General features: G+C 36.5%; 1 protein-coding gene across 5 annotated transcripts in view; it reads right to left on the reverse strand.

Moving 5' to 3' along the window:
* Jupiter (microtubule-associated protein Jupiter) overlaps positions 1-12,459 on the reverse strand; it is an 86,092-nt gene that overhangs the window by 17,963 nt on the left and 55,670 nt on the right. The window lies entirely within an intron of this gene.

Here is a 12,459-nt window from a genome sequence, read left to right on the forward strand (position 1 = left end):
GATTCATATCAAGTTCTAGGTCAATATTTGTCCGAGGATAATCACAGTTTTACTGCGTGACTTGCGCCTAAACTGTATGTCATTTTTACAATTCTATTGTTTATGAATTACGTAGTCATCAAAAAATGATAGCAATTTTTTCTTCGTTGGAACAGCTATTCATCTGTTATAAAACTCGCTACTATAGAAGTGTATCTAAGATTTCGAAAATAAAAAATAAGCCAAGATCGATACAAATCTACTTCGATAACAATTCTAACGATTCTGCTTTTACTGTAAATCTTAGAAAAACATCGAGTTCCTCTTAAGGTAATGGCCGTTTCCTCTGACGAGTCGTGTCATGTTGCCTGATAATGACTTAATCGTCCTGTTAATCATACTGTTCCCAGCTATTTGGACTTTCACGAGTAGATTCGATTGTTCTAAGCGTGCTCGTTGCGTAACGGACGCGAGTCACGAGCGTAAATTATTCGTGTCGGCCGACTGCGTGAAACCGGCACGTGTGAATCGTTGAATCGCAACACTGACGCATCCTCGCAACACGAGACGAATCTTCGAGAATCGAAGTGCAAGAATATCATCTAATGATTTGATACGGAAGGGATGAGTCATTAGCATGCAAACAACAAGAAAGGGAATTTTTATGAGTTCGACTGATCCATCAAATGTATTCACATCCAAGAAGGTATCTTAGGTATCTTAATTGGTCTGAAAGGATTGCTGGAAGAATCTAATTGCTCTTTGTTCTACTATGAATATTCCATCGTGAGCATTCTATCGTAAACGGTTGTGTAGATATCGTGAACGTTTGAATACTGAAACTATCAGGATATTCAAAATAACTAATACATAATTTCTCGTAAAAGATAGATTTGCAACGATTGGTAGGGTAACATTTTTGGAAAATGATCCTTTGCAAAAATTTGATTTGTCTCTTGCGTTATATCTAATATATATTTCTTCGCATACCTTTTTATTTTAGTCTCTTTAGAACAAGTTACATGCTTTACACAGTTTAGTCGCCGATAATTCGAATGCTAATCGAGCAATTGGAAATGTTTCATGCAGGATTAGTGCTCTTACGAGTTGCTGACCGAATGATAAATACTCAGGAGCCTGCTTACGTATGCCTGTATGACTTAATCAGCCTGAATGTAAAAATGTATGAGATGAATATACGTTTCTTGCATATAATAACATGTCGTAGCGAATTGATACGGTGACCAGTTGCAGGGCAACTGAATTAGACCGTGCAACTATATTCGGTTGAAGTGGTCGAGTTACGAGCGAATATATTCGTGTGGAGTGACTAGAATTTAGATAAGAACGTCCAGCATTAACTCTCTTATAAATACCTATCTGTTACTTAATTCCTTTTATACGATACGCTTACATTTATAGAACTGTAATAAATCTTTGCGATTGCACGAAAGTTCGTACAAGTCGAACCAACTTAGCACGGTATCATCGAGTTAAGACTTAACTCTTCGCAGTTATATTATTCTACAAACATTTTATTATTACTTTAGAAAATTAATATTCTTTTCTCAACGCGAATAATTATACATCGCAGAAAATTAACTATTAGATTATAGAAATTGAAACGAATTTAAATAAAGGATTTAATATTCTTTACCAAAATTAAATTATTTTAAAAAATTAATTTTAAAGGGTTAATTTTAGACGAAGAATAACAAAATTATGACATTCAACAAGAAAGGTATCCAGTGACTAAGAACAAAACTTCCCCGATTGCTCAAGACCGAAACAGTAAAAATGAAAGGGTACCATCATCATCATCGTTGTCGCGATATTATGTACAAGGTATTGTTGCGCAGAAATAACGTCGTCAACGTCACAATTGACAGAAGATGTTTGCGACATCCGCGAGACACGCCACGCACGCCATATACAGCAGGTAGCTACGATCGATGCAAATGCGGCAAATCGGCAAGTCAAAGTGGATCGTTTGAATTGCTCAGAAGGCGATTCATCGATCTCGGTGAACAATTCTGTCCGATGAGAAAAACGATCTCATCGATCAGACAAAACGTGATCGGTAATCAAAGCGTAATCGATCGATCCCCCGCATAATCCATATTTTGTACTAAGTCTATTTTAGGGATTTAAGTAGTTGAAATATTTCAGTATCGCGTAATAAATGTAAATTTTAGCAATGATTTACAATTCAGGATTTGTAATAACTTTAAAAAAACAGCGGTTACTACTGGAATAATTTTCCTGCTTCAAATCTGACATAAAAATATATAGAAATTCTATGCTTTCCAATGTGAAATCTGTAGCAAATTTCATCAGAAACTAGCATTATATTTCCCCTGATCTTTTTAACAAATCTATGTTTCCAATATGAGATTCGTAATCAATTACTTCAAAAGTAATGCAACCCTTCTTCTAACTTTCTTCGACGAATTTTCATTCGCTTCGATAAATCGGTAATGTATAAAAATTCGATCTCGAACAAATAATCGCGCCATTTGAAGACGATCGTATAGACAACAACAGAAAGAAATCAATTGCGTCCGATGTCGGATCGACAGCTATAAAAGGAAGCCAGATCGAGTCGAACAAAAAAGTCTGTGTGTAACTTTATGCAATGGATCGTGGACTTAGTAATAGACGAAGTTTACGCGAAATTAACTAATTGGCCAATTACGCCTCCGCCCGACCAATTCAACGGCGTAATCGATCGACTTATTCGGTTCCGGTGAAATCGTCGATTTAACCCCTCTTTTCGATCTCTCTCTTCGTTCTTGGTCCCTTGTTTGGTCGGTCATCGTTTAACAAGCGGATAATCGGACGAGCAACGAGTACTTATCAAAACTTATTTCGACGCCGTTTATTTCAATCAGCCTCGTGATCGAGGAACGATTTTCTGGCTTCTCAAACGTCGAGCAACATTGGTTCTTTCGATGACATACATATTTCGATTTCTCTTTGATGTTGACTTTATCGATTCCTGATACTTCTGGTTTGTTTTACCTGCACGATTATCGGCACTTTTACAGCATAATAAAATAATGAAGAGCACTCAAGGAACGGTTTAAATCGCCATATTACAGCGGGACTAAAAAGTAGCCACCTGAGAATTTCAATTCTTAAAATACCTTTCCATGCGGTACGTTTATATTCCTGTAAATTGGTTAACTGTATTTTTAAACCAAAGTAGGATACTAAATATTTGTCGAAAATAAATTTCGAATTATTTTCTCCTTCGTTATAAACAATTATCTTATGGATCATATAAATTCTAGCCAAAATTAGGATACGATCCTGAACTATGTAAAAACAATTTTGTAAAAAATGTACTAACATAGATTCTACGACATATCACTATTCTTAGAATAATTACGTCATAAATAAAACGACTTAAAAAATTATCCGTGTAAGAGTACCAACTTGGCACGTACAACTTTTTATCTCGAGATAGTCATCAAACAAATTACTCATTTCTTCGTCAAATCCTTATCTCAGCGTCTCCGAATGACGATCTCAAGCCTGACGGCGCTCCAAATTCGCAATTTCTTTATCGACGATTGACTCAGAAAAGTCATTAGATAAATTTATCCGCGACATTCGTGGCAGCAGAAGAGCAACATCTACGTCACTCTACGATCCACCGTCGAACGATATCGCGTTTCCTCGCGAAACTATTCAGTTGGAAGCTCGAAGTTCACGTTCCGTGGCCCTGAATAATGCACAGGAAACACCGCGGAACAAAGTATGAGTTATCGAGCGCACGCTGCTAAGAACACGGCCACGTACACAAAAGAGATAGCAGCGATGATTATCGGACGGAGGTGCATTACGATCGATCGACTTCCAGCGTTTTGCGTGGCGAACCTTATCACTGGCCGCAAAGATAGATAGAGTCAATGTTCTGTAAAAGCAGCTGTTATAAATAAAGAGATCGACGTAGGCGGCTATAGGCACCGACATATCGAGAACATCCAGGTTGTTTCCCTTTCTTTTTCCAAGAAACTTCCTCATTTTCTTCCTAACGTTATTAATTATTATTTACATTCGTGAGATAGATCTGGAAGAACGTTGTTTCGAACAAAATATAACGATCCGGAAGTTATCTAAGCAATTACATTTAAAACTTCTATATCTGATAAGTTCAGCGTCGAAGTTAAAAATTAAATACATGGAAAATCCATTTCAATTTATTGTAACAAAGAATTATTTCATTCGTGTGTGATAGTCAGAGAATGAAATGTTTTGAAAAAAATATGGCAATGAGTAACTCTTTTGATATATAACTATTTGACATAATTCTAAGGTGGATAAGATGATTAAATTATACTTTATTTACACCGCGATTAATTGCGTGGTGAAATTGCAAGTTTACTTTCTTATCGAAATTGGAATATCATGTTTGTTATCTGACGATAACTTTTATTTTCACTCACTGCCATCGGTCGAACTCTCCTTGCTGATCATCTGCAGCGATCATAAATTATCCTGATAGCGTGTCGGGCAATTGTTAGGCTGATGTTTGAGTTTGTCGATTCGTGGAAATATGTGGTCGTGAGCCATATAACTGTAGAAATTGGGAACAATATCAACCTTACATGCCACTATGATTCTCGAATATTCCACCCAATATTATAACTCCCATAAATTACCTCTATATACATACACGCATATACATAATAATTTTTATTTTAATAATTTCTTATGTAATAATTTCCCCAAAATTGTTCAGTTCTATATTCAGAATTATTTCCAAGTCCTTTGTACAAAGACATTTATGCTTACGTACATATATATATATATAAACTCGAGATATTACAATCTGCAAATTCCCTAAAATTCCAAAAATCAGCTAAAACAGCAAGACGTAATGAAATGCCTAGGTGAACGGTCGAAAACACTAAAACAGTTACACGAAGCAACGTGAAATCGGTAAGGTCCAGACAGAGTAAGTCTCACCAGGGCTTCCACGCGTCATAGGTTCGCAAAATCCGTCTTTTTTCCTAGGAAGCCCCGAAGAACGATATCCACAAAGGCCTACGAGCTTACACGAGGGGGAAGCCGCCACCGCGGGGGTTCATACGATGCGTGTCCACCCTTTCGTGTCCACTGGTAAAATGGGGGTGAGTAACCCCCCGACAGAGACGATACGAATCCGGAAAGAGCGACTCGTTCGTCGTAACGCGATACGTCTCGATCCACGTGGAACTTGGAGACGTGTAGTTTTACACGTGAAGCATATCATAATGGTCGAGGAAGTCGACGGAAGAAAAAAGAAAGAGAACATCGATTCTAGGTTACACTTCGATCCACGTGGGTACTTGACGTTGATGGTGTTCTGGCTTGCTCGATGAGATCAAAGAAAAACGATCGCCGAGAAACTTGAGTAAAATGCAGGAAACTTGACGGATTGCTTCTTTCTCTAGCTTTTCTTTTTTCTTTTTTTGGGGGGGGGGGAGAATTTATAGTGACGTGATGTTGAACATATTAGAATTGGATTGCTTGCAACTAATTATGATTGGTAATTTGTTAAAAAGATTTCATTTTAAGATTTCAGAAACGATCAGACAATGAATAGAATATAAACGTAATTGTATAGGAAGTCTGCGAAAGATTTCTTAAAGAACATCTTTAATTTGTTAAAATATTTGTGGAAAATCTTGTAATCGGGTCTGTACATTTATGTAATAATATTTACAAAAAAGCTACAAAAAATTTCTAAGATATAAACGATGTGTACATATTAGAAACTATTATTAAAAAAAATTTTTTGAACAATACATAAAAAGTTCATGAAAATTTCCCTTGCAAAGAATTTTTGCCAAAATTTTTTTCACAGTGAAATATTATTTATCATAAATCAACATATAAAAAAAAAGAATGATTTCAAGTCTAGACTTCTAGACTAAAAGTTAGATAAAGTGGCGGGTTGAAGTAACCGTAGTGAACATTTTTACAGTGGAAAAAAAAGAATTAACTAATTGGATTGCTCCCCACTTAAGCTTAATACCCGACGTAGCTAAGTGGAAGTCCGAAGTTATGGAAACAGAAACTTCCACTTCTATTAAGAATATTTTCTCATTAGCATACATCGAAAGCGTCTGATACTGATATAATTAACAAGTCCAATGCACTTAACTCGACGCATTTTGCAAATTGTTACGACGATTCGAGTAAGATAAGTAGGAGGAACAGGATACGAGATGAGCTTGGAAAAACATGTGTCACGCCCACGCACAATGTAATAATACATACCTTATTATAGTCGTTAGGGAAGGACTCGTTAAGAAGGTTAATCGTCGATTGATAATTGGTCCGAAATTGGATCCATTCGCTTACGGGATCTCTTTAAATGAAATTGACATTGTTCCTTGATTCCCCTATCGTTCGACTCATTTATCACTTTCTGTTAATCGAACAAAAATACTACATTTTTTATTTAGGGATCTTAATCTTATCTTATTTATCAGAATATCCTTACACGATATGCTATCTATGTAAATCCTTATAATTCAGAATTGAAATAATTCTCAGCGGTCCCAAGTTCCTTCAACCTCTGATCGGCAATCAGGAAAAAATTATTCTCTTATTTTATAATTAATATCCATCATTTAATTATATCTCTCAAAATATTATAAACAGAATACCCATACAAATACTTTATTTCAGTACCTAATTCCTATAATTCATTAGCCCATTTAGAATACCCAAAATTGCTGATCAAATGCATCTCAAACGTGTAAATCTCCAAAGAACAATATTTTAACTCATTGGTTGACTCTTGTTAGTAAAATCTCTCGATTTACCTTCCAAATTTAACTCCACTCCGCATTGCGTCAAAAAATCCTTGCAGAAATACGTTTGCTATTATACTATACATAATTCCATGTCTCTTCACCTAGATTTCAGCTGATAGCGCGACAAATCCCAGGACAGCGACAATTTTTATTCGACGAGACCTCGTAATCGTCACGATAATAGATCAAAATTGGCAACAGACAGGCTGGTGTAGCGATTTTTCAGCTGGCAGCTGTCCCAAATGATTTAAGCTTATTCTCATTAGGTCAAGACCGGCCAGCCTTGTATAGGGATTCTCAAATAGGCCAAACGACAAATCATTGAAAAAAATTTCAGCCGAACTCGTGTTCAAATGTCTATTAGTTAGCGTTTTCTTCATAGAGTCTCTTGTCTTGTTACTGCTAAATCAGCGATGCGAAACAACTGGTGGAAACAAAGAACTGGTGAAAAGATACGTCTGGTTACGTGTATCTAAGTTTGCGTAAGACCTCAACTGACCGGTGCTAAGAAGAAGATCCAAGGAAGAAGGATCTAGATTCTAGATGTACGATATCGTGGTCCTTTGAAGTCTTGAATTATGTATTACGTTTCTACAGGAGAAATTATACAGATGGATGATGGATTTCTTAAGCTGGGAGCGATGCGTGTGAATACTGTGAATGCGTGTATAAACGAAGTTCGAATTTTTCATTTTCTCTCGACTATTGTAAATTATTAGGTGTGAATATGCTATCTAGGAAACTTCTACTTCCTTTTGAGGCTTAAAGGATTCCCAGCTTCGAAGTATCTATAAGATTTCTAATTTTTTGTAGAAACTTAGCGAGAAGCTTCGATATATGCAGCTGTCAGAAAGGTAATAAATTAAGCGAGGCAAAGAGTCCACTACGTTGATTGCATACAACAGATACCGTATGTTAAATTACTACAAAATCTACTTAAAGCCACTATTACTCTTAATACCCAAAAATTCGTAAGATTAGAAATATCTACGAAGTCTACCAAAATTTCTTAACAAGATAAGGTTCCTAATATTCTAAATACAGAGACAACCTCCATAGAAATATAAAAAATCAAGAATTCGATGAAAATTAACTGGAGAATTAAGGAAAATCTTCCATGCCTCTTACCATGAAATTGTTTTTAGTAAAAAGAACTACGGCAATATCGAAAAATAAGTCATGGATTCGAGGAAATCCACCGTGAAGTATACACACGAAGCAGCATAATAATCTGTACTTTTTCAAGTAATCTCGTGTCATCCTTTGAAACAGGTTCGAAAGATGATGAACGAAGAGAAGCTCTTTCGCGTCGGGTGTCGGGGATGGGCCTGTTTATCACTCGAGGACAAAGACTGTACTGTATTGGGTCTTGTATAGAGCAAGCATTATAACGGGGGCATCGATGGGAAAGCACGAACGCTCGTCCTCGGGGCCAGGACGGATAAGCATCAATCTCGATGCCACGAATCCGATCAGAAAGATAACCGCGTACCTCGAGACCCCGCGTCGTGACTCTGCACTCTATTGTTTCCATCTACAGGTGCTAACAGTCCTAGAAGAGGAAGCACGTTGATTTTCATTTGGATCTTTGGAATTTCTCTATTCGATAGTATCAGAGAAGTTTTACTGGCCTGATTCGACGTATAAAATTATTTAGGTTTATTAAAAAGTTGATGGCACTTTCGCTTATTAAATGTACGAAGAAGAGTTAAGGTCCCAAGTGGTTGGTCTATTTATTCGGTGTCAACCTGGAAGTGATTGGATAGTTCGAGGGTTCTCGTTACGAGTGCTTCTGGAAGTATTAAAGGACCTTCGGTTGGCTTGATTAAATATATAGGAAGTTGATTAAATTTATTGAAAATTCACTACATTCATCGAGTATGAATATATCGAATTTATATTTATTTATTGAATTTATCAAATGCTGTTATCCATTGTTAAACCAATATCCAACTTGTTAATTACGTCGAGAAGTGAATCAAAAGTTTGTCCATTCCTTGGAAACTTTTATTAGTTTAATTGCTAGCAAAATATACGACACATACGATATAACGATTGTTTGATTGTTTTCTTGATTCAGGTTATATCAGATATAGAAGGTTAAAGTTCAAAGATGATTTACTGTTCACAGAATAATTCGAGAACTTTCTCTTCAATATCTAACTTGCGGCATAACACCGAGTGAAACAATAAAAATCAAGATTGATAATAGTTCCAAGAGAGTTTTAAACCCATACTCGATTTTAATCGACCATTTTGGAGCACATCCATTATCCTACATCCTCATCCTAAAGTGCTGCCGATAGACGAAGAATCCGAGTGAATACGAATAACAGGATCCAGCTGATAGACTACCAAGAACTTTCTTCTCTTATACAGAATTCTCCCTAAGCGAGGTCAACATAATCTGAATATCCAATGACCAAGCCGTCTAATTTCAAAGGTAGCTAATAACACCCTTCGAGGTTCAGAAGCTGCATCGCTTGAAAAGTATCTATCCAAACACGACGAGGAAAGATTTCGCAACTCGTGACATTAATATCCTAATTAACTTTCCAATATTTCCTCGAACAGTCTATTTCCAATTAGATCGGAAGAATATAAAGAAGCAGACAGAGAATTCAAAGGAAAAGATTTCTCGTTATTTAGAATCCGCCAACTTATTACTATTCCACTCGTGAAGTCAATGAACTTCGTGGAAGAACAATAAGCACAAAGATTCCAATTTACACGTCCTCGAAAGAGTTTCGCTTCCTAATTATCCAAAAGCTATCGTTCAATGCGATTCCCATTGTTCAAGTAAATGAACTTCATGGAGGAACAATAACTACAAAAATCATCAACGATCAGATCTTTCTATGGATCCCACCAGAAGAAGCGAGGAGATTTATCTGAGATTTTTGACTAAACGATTAACACCTCCTCAAGAGGACTGCGCTTAGATAAAAGATCGCGTGGGTGTGTTATGAAGCGTATATAGTAGGTACAAAGAAAAATCATGGTGGCAATTAAGCGCGAACTGGCTGGAGGTGACATCCGTGTAATTACAGTCGTTCAAGAGCCACGTACACATCAATTACCCGAGGGCGTTGACCACATATTAAACGAAGTTCAATTGCAGAAATCTCTCGTCCACACACGTCGTCGATTTCCATTCGTCACCAAGCTTCCTTACGACATTGAAACAGGAAACGGAACAAACGATCATATTAACATATTTGCTGCTATTAAAATACGGCCGTTTTTTTTCTCCCGGAAATTAAACACTTGTCATTTCTTTACCAGATATATCTTTCATTAAATTAATAATGTTTGTCCTAACTTCGTTGCTTCCTGTTCAGTTTATCTTTCTAAGTTCTTTTGATAAAAAGTTACTCGTAGTAAATGATTATAATAATTGGCGAAAACAATAATTTATGCCAATTAGTTATTAAGCGAGAATTATTCCACAGATATTTGTAGAGCTAATATTAAGATAAAGAAACGTTTATCTTAAAACTGGTAAAAAGCCATTAAACAGGCAAAAATTATCGTGTAATCAGGCGGCTAATGTTTCTCCGACGTTTAAGATGTTAAACAGAGACACGTATATAGCGTGGAATAACAGTCACGCTTTCTAAATCCGACTGTGTTCCGCTCTTTTCCTCTATTTCGGTGCAGCCTCGACTTTTGACACGTAAAGACGCGCTTCCTACGGCCGAAAGATGAAAAAGCTTCAGTTCCGGGAAGAAACAGAGTGAAGGATCGACGAGGAATATTCTAGAAGTACTCTGAGAGTCTGCTCGTTTTATCAATCGCCGGTGAATGGGTATTTCTTGGAAGTCTTGCGCAAAAATATCTCTTGGTACATTCTACAGCGCGACAAGACGAAGTTAATTGTAACGAGAACTTTCGTAAATTATTTTCAATTTTTTTTCTATGAAACGCGGGAATGAAATATTAATTATTACGAAGACACGGTGTAAAACGATAGGACATGTATTACGCGTACCTTTAACCAATAAATCGTAAAGAACAGACATAATAATAATCAAGTGATTGATAATTATCATCTGTACTCAAGAATGTTACGGGGTGAGATCAATCGTGAAAATTAATAACAGAGAAATGAAATATTAATTACTGCCAGGACTCGGTGTAAAATAGCACGATATAAATTAGCCGTAGCTTTAAGCAATAAATCATACGGAATAACTATAATTGATTAAGAACCATTGTGTGTAACCAAGAGCCACGTAGCCAAATCAATCATAGCAATAAATACCAAGAGTTTTAAAAAACAAACCACCTGAAGATTTCTCTCTATAAAATGCTACCACGAAAGAAATATTAATTATTACCAAGACGCAATGTGAAATAGTAAGGTGCGCATTAAGCGTACTTTCAAGAAATAAAACGCGACAAGCAGTCACGATAATTAATTGATTAATAATTACCGTTTACCTGTAACCAAGAACACATAGGCCAAAATCGATGCTGCATATTAATACTCAGAACTTTCAAAGCACAACCATCTCAAATACACTACCAGGAATGAAATATCAAATATTACGAAGACGAAGACCTAAAATGATAGGGTAAACCTACCGGTTAAGCCTACCGGAGCAGTAAACTCGCAAGAAATAACTATAATAATTATCCGGTGGTAAATATTGAACGTTCTTGAAGGATCGTTTAGAGGCGAGTTCGCTGGTTTGCCAGGCTCACCGCGTGCAATTAGAAAATTCCTCCGAAAGGATGTGCGACTTCCTGGGAAGAGTTGCCGACAATTTTTATCACAGTGGAAACCACTTAAGTAATGCCACAGATAAAACACTTTGCCCACGAGTACCGGTGTGTAACAGTTGTTTATCCTCTTTGTATCGAAACGGCGTATTTCCATGCTCCTTTAAGTACGTTTCTAATGTGGACAACAGGAAACGATGCCACGTACACGGGAAAATCGTTTCAATGAAAACATTCTCGAGGAAAGACGAGTCTTAAACAGTTTCAAGATGATCGCGAAAAAAGAAAGTTTCGATTTAATTGGAGGGGAAGGATTAATTCTCGACATTGAACTTGGAATATTCAGGATTCTTTGGGCGATGGCGACGAGAGCGCTACAGCACGGTTTTCGAAGCGGCGACCAGATTCAAGGACTGCCTCGCTTCGCGATGCAGATCGATCGAACCAGTCACGGTTGTATACGGCGTCTACCGCATCCTGTCATTTTCGAAACCAACCACCCTTCATCTTCGAGAATCTTCAAAGCGTGAATAAAATCTTAAACGTGATACTTTTATATTTGTCGCGTTAATCGATAAAAATAAAGATATCGATCTGTTACGAAAAAACTTGTTCGCTAAAATTTTAGAATATTCCTCTTGAATTACCTAACAACTTCCTAAGTATCGCATACGAGACTATGGTTTTTAAGAACTTCGTATGTGTAAATATCACATCAAAGATATAATATTTCCTGTCATAATTGATAGAAATAAAAGATCCACCTACCATATATATATCGTCAAATGTATTTTACACTAAAATTCTATTAAAAACCCAGAATATTTTGTCCAATGTATTTAACAGCTTTTCAAAACTCACACACGATACTCCCATTTTGGAAAACTTCATTTATATATATATATAGGTATCACATCAAACGTATACTATCATCTCGTGTCAT

This window comes from Bombus fervidus, chromosome 8 (genome assembly GCF_041682495.2).
Source record: "Bombus fervidus isolate BK054 chromosome 8, iyBomFerv1, whole genome shotgun sequence".
In the NCBI taxonomy this organism is placed as follows: domain Eukaryota; kingdom Metazoa; phylum Arthropoda; class Insecta; order Hymenoptera; family Apidae; genus Bombus; species Bombus fervidus.